A 21,551-nucleotide genomic window follows, 5' to 3' on the forward strand; every position below is an offset into this window, starting at 1 on the left:
TAAATTCGCTAAAATCATCAAAATACCGAATATCTGGAGGTACCGTTATATGGGGGCTATACGAAGACGTGGACCTGCACAGACAATTTTCTGTCATAGCCTGTAATATCCATTACGAACTTCAAATGCGAAATTTGAAATAGTTCCGGTAAATAATTTCTCTAAAATTATCAAAATACCGAATATCGGTAGGTACCGTTATATGGGGCCAATATGAAGACGTGGACATACATGGCTCATTTTCTGTCACATGCTGTAGTATCCACTACAAACTTCGAATACCAATTTTGAAACAATTACGGTAAATAATATCGCTAAAATCTTCAAAATGCCGCATATCGGGAGGTACCGTTGTATGGGGGCTATACGAAGATGTGTACCTACATGACCCATTTTCGATACCAAAAGCCCTGCAGATATAAATATACTCAAATATGTATTATGTATTTAGTACATTTTTATCAACTTACTTCATTTCGTTGGGAAGCTAGAGTGATTTCCACAGACGGGCAGACGGGTACTTGCTTTTGAGTTGCTTTTTTCGGCAAATAACCACTGAAAATTAAAAACTAAGCCACGGGAAACAATTTTTAGACTGTATAACAGTTTCATAACTGTTATACAAACTGTTATACTAATGTGTAAGTCGCTTTCCCGGCAAATAACCACTGAAAATTAAAAACTAAGCCACAGGAAACAATTTTTAGACTGTATAACAGTTTCGTAACTGTTATACAAACTGTTATATTAGAGAAAAAAGTGTGTATAACTGTTTTAAACGTAAACCCAAGAAACTGAAATTTATTTTAATTGGCTCCAACAGTTAAAAAGTGTTATACAAACTGTTATACTGAAGTAAAAGTTGAAAATGTGTTATACAAACTATTATATCAATGTGTGAGTTGCTTTCTCGGCGAATAACCACTGAAAATTAAAAACGAAGCCACATGAAACTATTTTTTGACCGTATAACAGTTTCAAAAGCGTTTAACAAACTGTTATACTAATGTGTGAGTTGCTTTCCCGGCCAATAACCACTGAAAATTAAAAACTAAGCTAACAGGAAACAATTTTTAGACTGTATAACAGTTTCATAACTCTTATACAAACTGTTATATTAGAAAAAAGTGTGTATAACTGTTTTAAACGTAAATCCAAGAAACTGACATTTATTTTAATTGGTTCCAACAGTTGGAAAACTGTTATACTGAAGTAAAAGTTGATTTTTTTCGGCAAATTAATTATTAAAAAGGTATGACACTTATGATTTCGATGTTCCATTATAAAAATTTTTAATTTCATAGCCTTCATATTTGAAAGAAAGAAAAAATTAAAAGAGATACTAAATGGTTACACCAAACGTTTTTTTTTTTTTTTTTGGGAAAGTTATTTGTTTAGACTAACGAATGGGCCGGGGAATATGCTAATAGACCGAAACATCTTGGTGAAATGTGGTATAAAAAGACTTTGAAACTAATCTCCCACAATCGTCTCTCTCCCACATAACATTTTTAGGATTTGCCTAAAATTATTTTGACCTTATAAAAAGAAAAAAAAATAATAAACTGAAATTAACGCTGTTAATTTTTAATTTAAATAACCGGAATTCTTTGGAGTGTTATAATATTATTCACAAACATGTAATTTATTATTTCACATCAACGCCAAACAAACAATGTATTTTTTGCTGCTGCTGCTGCTGTTGTTGCTGTTATTCCTCTACTCGTTTGCAGCAATTTCCACAGAATTTTATGACGGCCGAATGGCAAGTGGCTATTTGTCCGCTTTAAACAAATAGCCAACGTTTTTCGTTTCATTGTTGGTTGGTTGGTTGGTTGGTTCGCTGGTCAAGTTAATATTTAACGTCACTTCACGTTTTTTTGTTGCCGTTGCTGTTATGGGAAAATTATGCAAATTTATTGGCATTTGATATATTTGTTATTATTAAGCGTTTTCTGTTTAGTTATAATCTGAATATTATTATTTTGCTTGGATTTTGGAGGTGGTGGTGGTGGCGGTAGAGGAGCATGGAGGTGGAGTTTGTGGTTTTATATCAATGCCCTCAAATATATATGTTTTGTTATAATTTTTCATATTTTTTTGGCCAACTAATTAAAATAGAAAGTTGTTAGTTTGGCCCAGAAAAAAAATCTGCACACAAACAACAACAACAACTTAAATTATATATTTTGTCGCAGATTCCTTTTTTTGTGTAAATTTTTCTATGTATTGTACGCTCATAATTGATGGTTTCTAGTTCAACTTAATTTCTAAACAATTTCGGCGAATAAATTGAGCGTAAATGCAAAAATGTAGTTTCAAGGATTTTTTTTTTGTACCCTCCACCATAGTATGGAAGGGAGCGTATATTAGTTTTGCCATTCCGTTTTGTAACACCTCGAAATATACATTTTAGACCCCACAAAGTATACATATTCTTGATCAGCATAAAATTCTATGTCGACTTAACATTGTCCCTCCCTCTGTCCGCCTGTCCGTTTGTGGAAATCACTCTAGCTTCCGAACGAAATGAAGTAAGTTGATAAAAATTTACTCAAATGTGTATTATGTCTGCAGGACTTTTGGTATTGAAAATGGGCCATGTAGGTCCACGTCTTCGTATAGATAGCGCCCATATAACGGCACCTCCCAATATGCGGTATTTTAATGATTTTAGCGACATTATTGACCGGAATTGTGTCAAAATTGGTATTTGAAGTTCGTAATGGACACTACAGCCTAAGACAGAAAATTAGCCATGTAGGTCCACGTCTTCGTAACGGTTCCCCCCGATATTCGGAATTTTGATGATTTTAACTACATTATTAACCGGAATTGTTTAAAATTTTGTATTTGAAGTTCGTAATGAATACTACAGCCTATGACGGAAAATCGTCTGTGCAGGTCCACGTCTTCGTATAGCCCCCATATAACGGTACGGTACCCAATATTCGGTATTTTGATGATTTTAGCGACATTATTTGCCGAAATTGTTTCAAATTTGGTACTTGAAGTTTGTAATGAATACTACAGCCTATAACAGAAAATTAGCCATGTAGGTCCACGTCTTCGTATAGGCCCCATGTAACAGTACCTCCCGATATTGCGTATTTTGATGATTTTAGCGACATTATTTACCGGAATTGTTTCAAACTTCGCATTCGAAGAACGTAATGAATACTACAGCCTATGACAGAAAATTGTCTGTGCAGGTCCACGTCTTCGTATAGCCCCCATATGACGGTTGCCACCCGATATTCGGTATTTTGATGATTTTAACTACATTATTAACCGGAACTATTTTAAATTTAGTATTTGAGGTTCGTAATGGGTACTACAGCCTGTCTGTTCAGGGTTAGGAATTGTTGCGCATGCAGGTCCATGCAGGTCGTATAGACCCTAATTTACGGCTGCATTCGTAATTTTTACGAATTTTTAATTGATTTTAATTTTTTTTGAAAATTTCCAAATTTGTACCAAATGGTGGAGGGTATTCAAAGTTGGGCCCGGCCCAACTTACAGCTTTTTTACTTGTTTTTGGCTATTCTGGGAATCTTTTCAAACGAAAAGAGAAAACCAAGTTTCAATAAGTTCCTTAAAATGGAAAAGAAACGGATGGGTTTACAAATCGTTTTAATTATTTTCTTAAATTAGTTAAAGGCCTCTATCACTTTGAACCAAATACTAGGTGAAAAGAAAAAACTGCAACAAAATCAAACGCCATAATTTTTAAATTTTTTTTGAATGAAGGCAAAAATGTCGGAAATAGCATCAAATTTTAGAAAAAGTTTAGATTTGTTCGAATTGGACACCTTTGGCACGAATTATGGCCTTCAAACGGCCAATGAAACCGTCACACTCCGCCCAAATGTTGCTCTACGGTATTTTAACCCATTCCCGGCGAAGCGCTTGCTTGAGGTAATCGACACTTTGGTATTTTTTAGTGCCAATCTTGCTTTCCAAAATACTCCAGACACAATAGTCCAACGGATTGGTATCCGGAGATTTTGGTGACCATTTTGCGCTGGATATGAAGCGAGGAACCTTATTCTGGGGTGGTTCGTGCTGAGTAATGTTGGAATGTCCAGGTCTTCGGCCAAAATGTTTGCGTTCCCAAGGCTTTAATACACCCTCAGAATATTTTCGCTATAACATTCGGCATTCATTCTGATGCTACGGTAGGTTACTACGAGCGGAGAGGACCATCGGCTGTTAAGGCGGTCCACACCATCACCATAGCCGCCGCTTGAGTTCTGGTGGCCAACCGAAGGTGCACATTCTCAGCTGACCTCTTTCGGCCAAAATCTTTGCGTGCCCAAGGCTTTTAATACACCCTCTAGAAAATTTTCCCGATAATATTTGTCATTTATTCTGATGCCACGGTCGAATAATACGAGCGGAGAGCGACCATCGGCTGTTATGGCGTCCCCCACACCATCACCATGACCGGCGCTTGAGTTCTGGTGTCCAACCGAAGGTGCGTATTTTCAGCTGACCTCTTTGGTAAGTAAACACGATCATTTTGTTTGTTTACAAACTGCTGTACAACGAATGTTTTCTCATCGGAGAAAACCAAATTCGTCCACTTTGGGCCAAGCGAAGCAACTCTTTAGATCTTTGAGTCTATTTTCTTTCTGTTGCGATGTAAGTTCTTGCACTTTTTGGAATTTCAATGGCTTCGTCCCGAGCTCATATTTCAATATTTGCCGAATGGAATATTGCGATATGTTCAGCTCACGAGCCATTTTTCAGCCACTGCTACGCGGGTTTCAATCAAGTCACTTCTTTACTTTTCGAACCATTTCTGCTGATGTTACTGTTTTCTTCCGTCCACTTCCTTGACGTCGGGTTACGCTACCAGTATCATGGTAACGAGCGATGGTACGAGACACAAAACATTTATTCACATTTAAATGCTGGAGTGCTCTAACGATCGGCACTTGTGGTTTTCCAGCCAAATATCAGAAGAAATCACACTATCACGCTTGAATTTCATCGCGAATAACTTTTTTTTTTTTTCGGGAAAATTCTCACCAAAATCCTTTTGTAAGCTTGAAAACAATGTTATGAGCTGTCACTGGAATAATTTTAACAGCTGTTGGGCGAGTGGCTTGGAAATTATAGCAGTCTGAATTTGGTTGCAGTTTTTTCATCTCACCTTGTATATACTTTCACAAACATTTGTAGCAGAACTAATCCATTACACCTTGTTTGGGAAAGTATATGCTTAAAAAAATTAGGAAAAAAAATAAAAAAAGACAAAACAAAGCAAATCTCATTCCTACCTACCTCCATTTGCTCTAAGCACATTAACTACTTTCCCACTTCGGCAGTCCTTAAAGAGAAAAACAACAACAAGTTTGGCTTTAATTCTCTTCAGTGAGTGTCCTTAATGGGAAAAGTGTGTGTGTGTGTGAGTGTCCTTGTTGAAGATTAAAAACAAAATCAGGTCAAGAGGTTGTGTGCTTGGCCATGCCATGAGGTTGAATCAAAACACCCTCAGCAGAAGGGGAACCCAACTGCAAAAGAGAAAAACTAACTTTAAAATTGATTTATGTAGTTGTCGTACATAACTACATACATATGGATGCTGGACATTATTATCACGCCAAACCTGTTATAATTAACTAATACAGACCATTCATTGGAAATGCACGGTCTTTTATTTATTTTTATTGAACAACGTAAACAGCTAACCACCATTGAGGCTCGCTCGGGGTATTGATTAAATTATCAAAGGCATGACGTTAATAACAAAACAACACGGTTATACTATACGTCATTGAATATGTTTAAACCATTATAAAGATATTTTTAAGGGAATAATAAAAGTAAATAGACGTCATCAAGCTTAACTTGCCGACAACTTTCAATAAATATTTACAATAAAAAGCATCAATATTTCACAGCACCAAAAAAAAAAACAGGTGGTCACTATTTTTAGAACAGTTTGCCATGGGCAAGCCATAACAAACCGCTTTCCATTGACAATAAACTCATAAAATAATATAAATTGTAAAATATGAAATATAATTAAAATTATGTCTTCATTTAGGCACATTAAAGGCTGTATAACAGTTTTGTCTGTGCAAAATTTGTGAAGAAAAAATGTTTAAATTTAATTTTTATGAAAAAAATCGATAATTGGCATAAATTTCAAGCAGTATAACAGTTTTGAAACTGTTATACAAACTGTTATACTGAATTAAAAACTTTTTATTTAAAATGTAAACCACAAATTCGCAAAAAAATATGAATCGACTATAGGATCATAGCAATCCAGGAAAACTATTTAAAAGCAGTATAACAGTTAAAAATTACAACCTTTGCAAAAAAACTTTATTAGAGGGGTTTTTTAAGAGGGGTTAACCTACCCACTGAAAACTCGAAATATCAAATAAAATCCGATTAGGTTGGAATTGCAAGGAAAAATGACCTATACACCCAAAAATCTGGAGGTATCGTTATATGAGTCCGGAATAAATCTAAAAGTGAAATGATATATTTTCTATGTCAATCATTGTAAGGATATAAAAATATGAAATAAATATATATAAATTTTGTTCTTCAAAACTCACCCACCCATTTGATGTCAAATCTGCTGTAGTAGCTTTTTACTGCTGAAAAATCGTACTTTCGATTAAAAAAATTAAGTATAACAGTTTTATAACAGTTTCAAAACTCTTATACTCGCACAAAATCTTAAAAAAAGCTCTATATTGCCCGCAAATAGAATTTTAGTATAAAATTTCAATAGTATAACAGTTTTATAACAGTTTCAAAACTATGTATAACAGTTAAAATTTTCAGAAAAAGTTTTATATTACATGCAGATAAAATTTCATTGAAATGTTAGTGCAAAATTTCAATAGTATAACAGTTTTATAACAGTTTCAAAACTATGTATAACAGTTAAAATTTTGAGAAAAAGTTTTATATTACATACAGATAAAATTTCAAGGAAATTTAACAGTAATAAAACAAATTGAAAACTGTTATACAGATCTTAAACCATTTGAAATTAAAAAAAAATCAATGATAAAATTTGAATAAAATGTAATAAAAATATAACATTGTGAATGCAATTCCAATGTATATAAAACCTTCAAAAAGGGGTCTTACATCAACAGTAAACCTAAAGAAAATTCTAGATTCACAAAACCAATGAGGCTTTTTGGTGGATGACATCTTTTAACAACCTATTTTAAAGTGTTATAATTTCAATACGAATTTTTAAGTTCATTTTTTTTTTCTCTCAATTTCTTTTAATCCGGTATGTTATTTTCTCGGATTTTAATGCGGAGCTTTCCGACAATCCCTGTTATTAAAATACAAGCACATTCAACAATACAATATATGTACGCATATCCAAAGTTGTTCGAAAGCCTTTTGATGCATTCCCCATCCAGCTGTTCTTTACAAAATCTCTTTTGAATTGGCTGGTGATTTCGCCTCACATTTCATTGCTGTAGTTGTTGTTGTTGTAGTTACTGAAAACTCCATCCCACTGGCTTACAACAAGCTTGGCAGCTGGGCTTTGTTTGTTATTATTTTTGTTGTTATTCTTATTATTATTATTTCATGTTCGTTATTTTGCTTGCATTGCTTATATTAGGAATTCTTGCCATGCTTATTGTATATTCCATTTGTAAAGCGAAATAATTCCAAGCGTGATAGATATGCTCGGCTATGTGGCGTGCCATGCCATCCAGTCATCCATCTATCATATCTGTGCCATCCATTGTAGATATTTCTTAAGCAATTTGAGCAGAAGAAGAAGAAGGTGTATCCTAGTAATGTAACCTGGCAACGAAGAATAACAACGGCAACAGCAAATGGAAACATAAAAGGATGCTAAAAGTTGAGAATATTGTTATGTGGCAAAGACGCCGACATCAGCAGCAACAGCAGCAGCTGTGGTGGTGGTGGGTGTGCTGCTATAAATATTTATTCCTCCACTCCTTGGTAATAGTTTTTACTATGGAAACTCCAATTCAGAATATAATTGACATACGTTCATCGTTGAGATACAGGAATTTATCACCACCAGTAATTTATGTATGAATACACAACAGTATTTATACAGAAATGAAACGAAAAAAAGAAATTGGTTGGAAATTTAAAGGAATTTAAAAAAAGGTTGATTTCATGCTTATTTTCGCCGAAGCACAAAGAGGCCCATGTAGATTTAAAGGTAAGTGTGGGTGTATATATGGGATTTGAACAACATGGGCATTCAAATGTTTTTTTTTCGGCCCGGCCGAACTGTTAAAAAAAATTACGAAAAATTAAAAAAATATATATTTAAATCTTTTACAAAATTTTTGAAATTACAATTTTGAAACTGTTTACTGTTCGCACACATTTAAAATTTTATCGGTATGCAATATAGAACGTATTAACAAGATTTTATGTGAGTATAACTGTTTTGAAATTGTTATAAAACTGTTATAATAAAGGAAAAACTATTGAAAATATGTTCAACTATTAATAAAAAATTATTATAACCGTGATTGAGATTGACAAAATTCGTAAAAATTAAAAAAAAGATCATTAAAAATTCTTTGATATACAATATAAATTTTGTGCAAGTATAACAGTTTTGAGACTAGCATATTTTATTTTTAGTCTTGATGGATTTTAGATTTAAAACTTTATGAAAATCCACATTCATGACCATAAAAAATCCCCAGCCTGTGAGTTTTATGAAGGTCTAAAACAATATTTATTAAAAATCCACGTCTATGGCCTCGAGGAGGTTACATGAAGTTTATGAAAAAATTTACGAAAGTTAAAAAAATTATAAAAAATTACAAGAAATTAAAAAATTATTTAAAAAAATCCCCGAATAAAACCTTAATGAGGGTTTAATAATATGATCTTGATAGAGTTTCTTAAAAAGTCGAATCATAACCATAAATGAGTAAAAATTTTAGTGAAATTCCCCATGTATGGCCTTGATGGAAATTAATAGCATATCTCATAATATTGGTCCCCAAAATAATAAAAAAATTCATTTTTATAAAGTCTGTGATTATAGCTTTGCTGGAGTTTCAAAAAGAGCATTTTTTTAAAGTTGACATTTCTGCATTTTTCTTTCCTTAAAGAATTATTTTTAATAAGTCCACAATTGTGGAACTTTCGTACCTTAAGTCCACGATTATAACCTCAATAGAGATTTGAAATATTTTTTAAGGAGAACATTTCTAAAAATTCTTTTAAAAACTAGTTACATATTTCTTACAAAATGGCAAAGTAAACATTTCAGAAAATATCTCTTCCCTTGTGCCAATTGTGCGTTGTCGTTCAAGGACCATACCCTTTTAAGGAGGAGGAAACATAGCCACCGATAAAGAATTGTCACATATCTCGTTTATTTCTCAAAGCAACCAAAATTGCCCACATATGAAATGATTTTGTTGCAAAAATTCCACAATAAACAAAATTTATAATTGCTTGTGTGTGTGTGTGTGTGGGAGGAACCAAATAACCATATATTCCGACAGAGAGACAGAGAACAGTAGCATGCCTTGCCTGCCACCACTCCATGCATTCATTCATCCATCCATCATTTTGTTTCTTTTTCCAAAGCAATTAAATTCTGAAAAAGGAGTAGCATTCCCTTTCATAACAACATTCCATTGAATTCATAATTAAAACATATTTTGTTGTCTTTAGAGGAGGAGAGCATATATAGAGAGATGATAAAATTGGTTACGACCATCATCAGTTGTATGCATCAGGAGCAGTGTTGTGAGAAGGGGTAATAGGAGCTGCATTACAATCTACACTGTATAAGGCATATAATTAATGCAACAGATTCCCAAAAAAACGACAACAAAAAACAATCAAAACAACATACAATTTAAAAATTTACAATAACTTCTACTATCACTCATAGCGTCGGAGAAATAGTAGAGGGGGAGTATGAAATCAATCAGGTCACACAGAGTGATGAGAGGAGGTTTGTTTAAGTTACGACAGCTTCTTATAATTTACGCCTTGAACGTTGGCATAATAACCCTTAAAATGTTGTATTTTTCGTCAGAGTTACAAGTTTGAATATGGATCCAATTTTTCCAAATCTGATACTAACATTTTTTCCGAATAATTTTCAAGAATGCTTGTCTTTAAAAATCATTTTCGACGTCATTACTCACACCCATATTCTTTTCAATTATTTTTTAGATTCTTTTCAATTTTTTTTGCGAGTATAACAGTTTTATAACAGTTCTAATACTGTTATACGTGTCCATAATCATGGTCGAAAGACTTATATTGCATTCAAATAAAATTAAAATTGAATTTTCTAATAGTATAACAGTTGTATAACAGTTTCAAAACTGTTATACTTACAAAAAAAAAACCTTAAAAAATACTTTGTATTGCATATTAAAAATTTTCAATGGAATTTTATTATAATATAACAGTTTGACAACTGTTATACTCAAGTGAACTATGTAAAATTAGAATGACATTAGAAAAATAACGTCAAGTTTGGCCGTACCGAGCTATCTATACCCATCACAATGTGAAAACTTGATCGAAACTCTTAAAATGTTGAAGTTCGCTTGCATTGCACAAATTACAGATGATTTGGTTGGACATTGGGGAAGGAATCTCCAATCAGGAGGAACCTTTAATTTTTTTATAGGACCCCAACTGTCTACAGCGAGCCCGAAATGACAATCTTATTTGGTGGGAAATTTAGGCTAAAACCAAAAAGTTCGTCCCACCAAAAATTTGGACCCACATTCAATATTTTTGAGAGGAGTTCAGCTTCTCATAGAAAACCAGCAATGGTTGGCATTTGAGACAGAAATCGTACAAATAACGAAATTTGGGAGATATCGTTATATGCGGGAAATACCTAAAACTGGACCGCCAAAATGACAAATTACCGCCGATTTGATTAGAAACTGGGTTAGACACCTCCAAAATACCCAAAGATTAGGAGATATTGTTATATGAGGGCGGGTAATTGCTGAACGTGGGCCGATATATTCTGTTCCAGAGGAGATTTTTATACTCTCAGGCACATGGCTAGAGAGGTTGTATGTCATTTGATAAGACCAAAACGTGCCTTATCGAAATGAATGAATGGTTTTTGACCCTAGGTCTCTTTGGACCAAATCCGTTTCAGGACAATTTGGAGTAGATCTAACGATGTCCGTCCCGTCCGTCTGTGTGGCTGGTGCGCATGATAACTCTCGAAGGGAGTAACAGATTTGATCCAAACTTAGTACATTGTTATAATTTTGTCAAACTTAGATCGTGTTCGGATATGGACAATATCGGTCCAATCCTTCTGGTACCTCCCCCACAAAATGTCAACATATTCAAAGAAAATAATTTACTGCACATAAAGAGAAAGGATAATAGGATTTTACTCAAACTTTGCGAATCCTAATATTTGCATCAGTGCTATGTCAGGTGCGAAAATGGATAATATCCATCCACTCCCCCAAGTACCTCTGCCACAAAGGGTCAAAATTTTGAAAAATTATAATTCTTATAAAATGTGATGTAAGAGTCCGATTGTCTTCAAATTTCACACGACCCAATTATTTTATTAACCCACGGTCTGGTGGAATGGAATGTATCGGACCACTCCTTCTGGTACCCTTCACACAAACGGGCCACATTTTTTCATTTTTTTTTTTTTTGCACAGAAAGAGAAACGATAATCCAATTTTGCTCCAGCTTTGCAAATCCTAATATTTGCATCAGTGCTAGGTCTGGTGCGAAAATGGACAATATCGGTCCACTCCATCAAGTGCCTCTCCCACAAAGGGTCAAAATTTTAAATAATTATAACTCTTAAAAAATGTGGTGTAAGAGACCGATTCTCTTCAAAATTTCACACGTCCCAATCATTTTATTAACCCAAGGTCTGGTGTGAAAATGGAATGTATCGGTCCACTCCTTCTGGCACCTCCCCCACAAAGGGTCAAAATTTTGAATATTCATGAAGCTCATAAAACCCGAAGTTAGCATCTGATTCAATTCAGACTTAGTACACCAACACAAGATAAATATTTTACAGATCGGACCACTCCTTCTGGTACCTCCCCCACAAAGGGTCAAAATTTTGTATAACCAAAACGATCATAAAATCCGAAATAAGCATCCGGTTCTCTTCAGAGTACATACATACCATTATTTCTACTAACACAAGATCTGCAGTGAAGATGCAATATATCGGCCCACTCCTTCTGTATCCATGAAGTTCATAAAACGCGAAAATAACGTCCGACTCCATTCAGACTTGATACATCTTTAAATAATCGAACATATGCTGAGGGTATACATCTGTCGGTAAAACCGATTGATACTTTTTCACTTGTTTTTAGTATCTTTTAGTACTTCTTCCTACCGTTTTAGTACGAATCCGAGTCCTATCTGACAACTTCGGGCCCTCATCCAAAAATTCAAGGTTCTACCTTTAGACGTTTCGTCTGGGCGTTGATGAATGAGTAAGTCAGTTAGTCCGTCATTACTTTATTCCTTTATTAAAATATATAAATTTCCATTCTTTTATAAATTACCCTTTTGAAATGCATCTCTGTATATATGGAGTCCCTTAGATTCTCGCTCTCTCTGCAAATAGGTACCTTAGTTCATTTAATAATCAAACTAATTGTGTGAGATGAGAGTTAAAATGAAAGGGCAGTGTGATGTGATATTCCCGCATCCCAGTAATAAATCAAATGATTACAAAAACACACACACACGCATACAAATACAATTTATTGTTGTTATTGTTGTGAGTTCAAGTCGCCCGTTATGTTGGCCTTTAATCAAATAAATCATGAACTAAATTGGTATTTAATGATGAGGGGAGAGGAGTTGTAGTATAATGCCTTTAAACCCTACTTGCTTGCCTGCCTGACAATAACAGACGTGACGGTTGTGTGTGTGTGTCTATGGCCCTAAAGAACATTTTCCCAGATTTCCATTTTTTTGTGTTGTTGTTTTTTTTCTAATAGAGAACACTTGTTTTGCTTTTTATCTTTGTTTGTTATCATCACCATCCCCATCTGAATCAAAAAAAAAAAGTAAAGAGAAAAAATCCCATAACTACTTTTGCTCCTTGAAGGAGGATGAGTAGAAGATTGAATGCATCTGCAACAATTTCTCCCTCTCTCTTTCTCTCTCCACCTGCCTACCATTAATATTATGTAAAATTATCACGTAATATTTTGAGAGAGAGTGGGGGAGAGCATTTATGCTGAGATGGCTATGGCTGTGTTACCTGTTGTCAATTGGTTTGCCATGACATGGTCAGTTTTGTTTTTGTTCTCGTCGTTGTACAAAGTGTTTGAGGGTGAAATCTATGAAATAAAGAAAATAAATAAAAAATTTTAAAATATTATTATTGTTTTGAAGTAAAAACAAATTGTGTAATAATTTGAAAATAATTGCAATAAGATGAGCTTGCTTTACAATAAAATATGATTTAAAAATGCAAATAAGGAACACACAGCTCTGGTAAAATTAATGGCATAACTATAAATTATTAATAATGATGTGCACAATAATATTGTTTACAAAGTAAATTTACTATTTCTTCAGAAAATAAGATTAAATTAATTAAGGCTTCAGAAATAAAGTCGGAGGATACCCTATACGACTCGACATATTTTAAAGAGCTTCCTGTAATAAATGTACATTGGTATTGGTAATTTGTGTCAGTAATGACTAACTATTTGAAAGCGAATTTATATTTGGCCATCCATCTGGACCGATTTCCTCTAAATTTGAAATATCATAGCTATGCAGTCCCTAGTATGACTGAGGGAAATTCCGCATCAGAGATAGTCAGTTTGAGAAGTTTTTTATTAGGGTTTCGACTGTCGAACAGTTTAAAACCTCATATATGTGTATAAAAAGTAACAAATAAAATAGTATCAGCCGAACTTTCCGACACATATATGCCCCCAGCCTTGAGTTATGATTATTAAAACTGTTGACCCTTTATATGGGGGAGGTTCCGAAGCAGTTGGACAATATTGACCAATTCGTATCTGTCCTAAGACTGATAAAAATATTGCAACGCGGCAGATTTGGACTATATCGACTACTTCCTATACTTTATATGAGATATGTGATAATTTTTAGAAATTGTTAAAATGTGCGTATATAGTCGACCGAAGTATTCCACTTTTTATACTTCATCTAATACAGATAAAAAAAATCGAACATTTATATCCAATTTTATGAGAAATCATAAATTCCGTATTCATCCAAGGTTTCTGGCTGAAGGAATTATTTAGCTATAGCAAGTTGTAAAGAATCGCTGACTTGTGATGCTTTGCGGGTAAAGTACCAGAAGGGGTTCGTAGAAATATATCATCTTCACAGCAGATCCTGTGTTAGCAAAAATATTTGGATGTGTGGAATTTCAAGAGAGTCGGATGTTTGTTACACTTTTTACGAGAGATATAATTAATTACAATTTTGAATCGTTGTGGGGGAGGTACAAGAAGGTGTTGTGCGATATATTTCATCTTCACACCAGATCTTTTGTTAGTAGAAATATTGAGATGTGTGAAGTTTGAAGAGAATCGGATGTTTATTTCGCATTTTAACTATTCAAAATGTTGACTCGTTGAGGGGAATGTTCAGGAAGGTGTGTTCCAATCTCTACCATCTTTATGACAGATCTTGTGTTGATGGAAATATTTAGATGTACCAAGTCTGAATGGAATCGGATGTTAATTGTGCGTTTTAAGAGCTTCATGGATATTCAAAATTTTGACCCTTTGTGGGGGAGGTATCAGAAGGAGTGGACCGATATATTACATCTTCACACCAGACCTTGGGTTAATAAAAATATTGTAATTAGTGTAATTTGAAGAGATCCAAATGCTTATTTCGGATTTATTAATCGTGTTTGTTACTCGAAACTTTGACCCTTTGTGGAGGAGGTACCAGAAGAAATGGTCCGATCTCTACCATCTTTATAACAGATCTTGTGTTGATGGAAATATTGATATGTACCAAGTCTGAATGGAATCGGACGTTAAGTTCGTGATTTATGAGCTTCATGGATATTCAAAATTTTGACCCTATGTGGGGGAGTGGACCGACAAATCCCATCTTCACAACAGATCTTTTGTTAGTGGAAATAATGGGATGTGTGAAATATAAAGAGAATCTGATGCTTAATTGGGATTTTATAAACGTTTTGGTTATTCGAAACTTTGACCCTTTGTGGAGGAGGTACCAGAAGAAATGATCCGATCTCTACCATCTTTATAAAGATCTTGGGTTGATGGAAATATTGAGATGTACCAAGTTTGAATGGACGGACGTTAAGTTCGTGATTTATGAGCTTCATGAATATTCAAAATTTTGACTCTTTGAGGGGGAGGTACCAGAAGGAATTGATCGATATATTCCATCTTCACACTAGACCTTGGGTTAATAAAAATATTGTGATGAGTGTCATTTGAAGAGATCCAAATGCTTATTTTGGATTTATTAATCGTTTTTGTTACTCGAAACTTTAACCCTTTGTGGGGAAGGTATCAGAAGAAATGGTCCGATCTCTACCATTTTTATAACAAATATTCAAAATTTCGATCCTTTGTGGGGGAGATACTTGATGGAGTTGACCAATATTGTCCATTTTCGCACTTGACCTAGCATTGATGCAAATATTAAGATATGCAAAGTTGGAGCAAAATCGGATTACGCTTTCTCTTTCTGTGCAGTAAATAATTTTCCTTGAAAATGTTGACATTTTGTGGGGGAGGCACCAGAACGAGTGGACCGATATTTCCCATCTCCGAATTCAATCTAAGTTTGACAAAAATAGTATGATGTACCAAGTTTGTTATCGTGCGCCCCAGCCAGGCAGACTGACGGACAGACATCGCTAAATCGACTCCAAATGTCCTGAGACGGATTTGGTCCAAAGAGACCTAGGGTCTAAAATTGTTATTTCGATGAGGCACGTTTTGGCCGTACCAAATGATATATACCCTCTGTAGCCATATGACTGAGGATATAAAAACCATTCTTAAGCTCGTTTGAATTTGATCGGGAACACTCTGATGTTGTCACTTTTCAAGTGGGTGTTAAATGCGCTCGAAATCGAGCAGTTTCAAGTATTGTCGAGTGTTCTTTTAAGTTCCAACAACAACGAAACATATCACTTTGTCCTTTATCCTCTGGCCATTGCTTTAGCTGTATTTCTCTTGTATGTTTTGTAAACGGGATCCCTCCAAATGTCTACTTAACTAACTCTAATTAATAAAAATTGTCGAACAGGAGAAAATCGTAAGCGAGAGAGAGAGTAAACTTCGTAAAAAATTTGCACCCATCGATCACTCCCCCTAGCGAGCTCGTTTCACTCCCAAGTAAAAATGAGCAAGTCTGAGTTATATTTGGATTTATCAGCAATTCAATGTTTTAGTGTTGTATTCTCTTTCATAAGGTCCCTACCGTTATGGAACTGATTGTGTGAAATACTATGACTTGCAAAATTCACATTTTGAGCGCAGTAAACGTTGGGCCCCAGATTTTTATGACATTCTTTAAGGTTTTACATTTATTTAATACGAATACATCTTTTGACTATTAGGTATAACAATCAATATAAAAGAAGACAATTCTTTTCGTAGAAACATTAAAAAATTTGAAACTTTTGAATAAAAATTAAAATATTCAATTGCCTTCATATTAAACATTCTTCATATGTATAGAAAATTGATTTGATTTATTTTTGTTTTATAATTTTATGGATGTAAAAATGTCACACGAAGCTAATTAAACCAATTTTTCGTCTTCATCAAGTTTTTACAACGCCTCTAAAAGGTCTCTTTTATGATTGTTTTTTGGTTTTCGAAGCATCGAAAAACAAGTTAAAAAGCAGTAAGTTCGGCCAGGCCGAACTTTGAATACACTCCATCACTTGGAACGAATTTGGAAATAAAATCCTTAGAAAATTCGGTTAAAATTTTGAAAATACCATTATATTGGTGTCTATACGACGTGGACTCACACAGGCATTGTTTGTCATAAGTCATTACCAAATTCAAATTCGAAACTTGAAATAAACGGTGAATAATGTAGCTAAAATCATCAAAATATCGTATATAGGGAGGTACCGTTATATGGGGGCTATACGAAGGCGTGGACCTGCACAGACAATTTTCTGTCACAGGCTGTAGGATTTATTACGAACTTCAAATACGACATTTCAAACAATTTCGGTGAGTATTATACCTAAATTCGTCAAAATACCGAATATAGGGAGATACTGGTATATGGGGCCTATACGAAGACCTGGACCTGCATGGACAATTCTCTCTCACAGACTGTAGTTCCCATTACGAACTCTAAATGCGTAATTTGAATAACCGGTAAATAATGACGCTAAAATCACCGAAATACCGAATATAGGGAGGTAACGTTATATGGGGGCTTTACAAAGACGTGGACCTGCACAGACAATTTACTGTCTTAGGCTGTGGTATCCATTTGGAACTTCAAATGCCAAATTTGAAACAATTCCGGTGAATAATGTCGCTAAAATCATCAAAATACCGAATATCGGGAGGTACCGTAATATGGGGGCTATACCAAGACGTGGACCGGCACAGATAGTTTTCTGTCTCAGGCTGTAGTATCCATTTCGAACTTCAAATACCAAATTTGAAACAATTCCGGTGAATTATGTCGCTAAAATCATCAAAATATCGAATATCGGGAGGTATCGTTATATGGGGGCTATACGAAGACGTGGACCTGCATAGACAATTGTCTGCCTTAGGCTGTAGTATCCATTTGGAACTTGAAATGCCAAATTTTAAACAATTCCGGTTAATAATGTCGCTAAAATCATCAAAATATCGAATATAGGGAGGTACCGTTATATGGGGGCTATACGAAGACGTGGACCTGCACAGACAATTTTCTGCCTTAACTTCATTCGAACTTCAAATACCAAATTTGAAACAATTCCGGTGAATAATATCGCTAAAATCATCAAAATACCGAATATCTGGAGGTACCGTTATATTGGGGCTATACGAAGACGTGGACCTGCACAGAAAATTTTCTGTCATAGGCTGTAGTATCCATTACGAACTTCAAATACCAAATTTTAAACAATTCCGGCGAATAATGTCGCTAAAATCATAAAAATATCGAATATCGGGAGGTACCGTTATATGGGGGCTATACGAAGACGTGAACCTGCATGGCCCATTTACGGACTTAACCTGCCTACTGGAAAAATAAACATGTGTGCAAAATTTTAGCCTTCTATCTCAATTCATTTGAAAGATATCGTGATTACAACAGACACACAGACGGACATGGCTAAATCGTCTTAGAATTTTACGCTGATCAAGAATATATATACTTTGTTGGGTCTGACATGAGTATTTCGAGGAGTTACAAACGGAATGCCAAAATTAATATACCCTCTATAGTATGGTGGAGGGTATAAAAAATATATAAAATTAGGGGGCGAGAACAGTCTGGTTATCGTTCGGTGGCCGTTGACTAGCTTCGCCAATTATCTTCTTATTTTTTTGGATAAAAGCGATTACGTTTTGACTTCTTTTTCGGGGTTTAACGTCGACGTAGATGTCGACGTCTTCGCCGGCGGCGCACGTGTTTGTGGTTTACCTTCATCGTTCGTTATTTGTTTGTCGTTGTAATTGTAGTTTCTCTCTTTGCTTCCCTACATTCTAGTTTCGTTACTGTTGTTGTTGTTGCTGCTGCTATTATTAATTTTTACAAAGAAGTATGGCTAATCGATATTTGAGATGTTTTTTTTTTTCTTTGTTTGTTTGTTTATTTTTTTCAGTTCTTTTTTTGTTGCTCACATTTGTTGGTAGAATAGGAGGTTGTGTGAAATAGATGTTGTTTTATATCGTCCGATTTATGGGTAAATCAACGGCGCTGTTTTGTTTACATTTTCTATTTAAATTCGTAATGGTGGCCTAAAGAGCCAAAGAAAGTTATAACGAATAACCAAATTAGTTGAGAGTGTCTTTATATATTTATATACGAATTTATATATGTATATTTCGGAATATGTTAATATTTGATATATTTTTTCTTTTTTCTATTGATTTAAATTATATTTTTATCGACCAGTTTATATATTTCAATTTACTTAAATATTTTTTTCTTTTTTTTACAGATTTTTTTGACAAAAATTGATTGCCGGAATTATTTTCGCTAAAAATAAGGGTAAGTAATTTTGGAAATAAATTGGCTAAAATATACACAAAACTACGTATCTATCGTACCTATAATTCAGTTGAATGTTTGATAGGTACACGCGTTGATTTTTTTAAACAAATAAAATAGTATCAGTCGCCTGACAGATTTATACCCCCAGCCTTGAGTTGTGATTATTCAAACTGTTGACGTTTTATGGGGGACTTTCCGAAGCAGCAGGCCAATATTGACTTATTAGTATCTGACCTAAGACTGATAAAAATATTGCAACGCGGCAGATTTGGACTATATCGAAGTAGTCGAGGTGCAAATTTTTGAAAAATTTGGAAATATGCGTGAGGACCGAAGTATTCCATTTTCATACTTTATCTAATCCAGATAAAAGTATTGGTATGGGCAAAATTACAAGAAAATCGATATTTATATCTAATTTTATGCGAAATCATAAATTCTGCTAAATTCATATCAGATTTTTGGTTAAGAGAAATATTTTCTATGGATATAGGGTCTTCTATAAATAGAAGAATAGGGTCTTCTACACATTGAAGACTTGTTGAGCGTCTTCAATACTTCAAAGACTTCTTGCGGGTCTTCTATTCATAGAAGACTTCTTGAGGGTCTTCTATACATTGAAGACTTGTTGAGGGTTCAATCAATACATCGAGGACTTCATGAGGGTCCTATATCCAAGTTGTAAAGAATCGCCGACTTGTTTTGCAAGTCTTTGTGGGTGGGGAACCAAAAGGGGTCCGCTGATATATATCATCTTCACAATAGATCCTGCGTTAGCAAAAATATTTGGATGTGTGAAATTTGAAGAGAGAGTTGGATGCTTATTTCGCCCCCTTTGAACATTTTTTTTTTCAAAATCTTGAACTCTTTGTGGAGGAGATACCAGAAGAAATTGTCCGACATCTACCATCCTTATAACAGATCTTGTGTTGATTGAAATACTGATATGTAACCAAGTCGGAATGAAATCGGATGTTAATTTTGCGTTTTATGAGCTTCATGGATACTCAAAATTTTGACCCTTTGTGGGAGAGGTACCAGAAGGAGTGGACCGATATATTCCATCTTCACACCAGATCTTGAGTTAGTCGAAATAATGGGACTTGTGTAATATGAAGAGAACCGGATGTTTATTTCGGACTCTTTGCTCGTTTTGATTATTCAAAACATAGGTGCTTTGTGTGGGAGGTACCAGAAGGAATGGTCCGAGCTCTACCATCTTTATAACAGATCTTGCGTTTATGAAAATATTGAGATGTACCAAGTCTGAATGAAATCGGATGTTAAGTAAGTGTTTTAAGAGCTTGATGGATATTCCAAATTTCGAAATTTTGTGGGGGAGGTACTTGATGGAGTGGACCGATATAATCCATTTTTGCACCTGACCTAGAACTGACGTAAATATCAGGATTTGTAAAGTGAGAACAAAATTGGATTATCGATTATCTTTCTGTGCAGAAAATATATATATTTTTTGAAAGTATCGATCATTTGTGTGGGTGGTACCAGAAGGAGTGGACCGATATATTCCATCTTAGCACCAGACCTTGGGTTAATATAAATATTGGCATGTGTAAAATTTGAAGACAGTCGGACTCTTACATCACATTTTATGAGAGTTGAATTTATTTAAAATTTTAACCATTTGTGAGGGAGGTACTTGATGGAGTAGACCGATATTGTCGATTTTCACACTTGACCTAGCATTGACGCAAATATTAAGATTTGCAAAGTTGGAGCAAAATCGGATTATCGTTTCTCTTTCTGTGCAAAAAATATATGTTTTGAAAATTTCGACCTTTTGTGGTGGAGGTACCAGAAGTAGTGGAACGATAATGCCCATCTCCGAACTCGATCTAAGTTTGATAATATCATTACGATGTACCACGTTTTAGCCAAATCAGAGACTACCCTAGAGAGTTATCGTGCGCACGAGCCAGTCAGACAGACGGACGGACATCACTAGATTGACTCAAAATGTTGTGAAACGGATTTGGTCCAAAGAGATCTAGGGTCTAAGACCTTTATTTCGACTAGGCACATTTTGGCCGTATATTGGCCATATGGCTGAGGGTATATTAAACGCAAATATGTTTCCTAATTTTTTGATAAATTTTTTTCTAGGCCTCCCTTCGAATTGATGCATGGCATCGACATAAAATTTCGATTAAAGCAGGAAGTGTCAAAATAAAAAAAAAAATTAAATAAAATTAATGTGTATTTCGATTAATACCGAGGAAAAAAATATATATATACCCTCTGTAGCCATATAACGGCCCCATAGGAAGACCCTGATTCCCATAGATAAAATAAATACAATAATTAAAATATCG

The 21,551-nt window shown here is 34.5% G+C and overlaps 1 protein-coding gene across 10 annotated transcripts in view; it reads left to right on the forward strand.

Moving 5' to 3' along the window:
- The window catches only part of LOC101895093 (signal transducer and transcription activator), a 125,386-nt gene that overhangs the window by 66,881 nt on the left and 36,954 nt on the right, over positions 1-21,551 (forward strand). For all 10 annotated transcript variants that reach the window (XR_009344321.1, XR_009344322.1, XR_009344323.1 and 7 more), the window contains one exon: positions 19,166-19,215. The gene's annotated coding sequence lies outside the window, so the exon portion shown is untranslated. The remainder of the gene's footprint in view (positions 1-19,165; positions 19,216-21,551) is intronic.

This window comes from Musca domestica, unplaced genomic scaffold, assembly GCF_030504385.1.
Source record: "Musca domestica strain aabys unplaced genomic scaffold, Musca_domestica.polishedcontigs.V.1.1 1, whole genome shotgun sequence".
Taxonomy (NCBI): Eukaryota; Metazoa; Arthropoda; class Insecta; order Diptera; family Muscidae; genus Musca; species Musca domestica.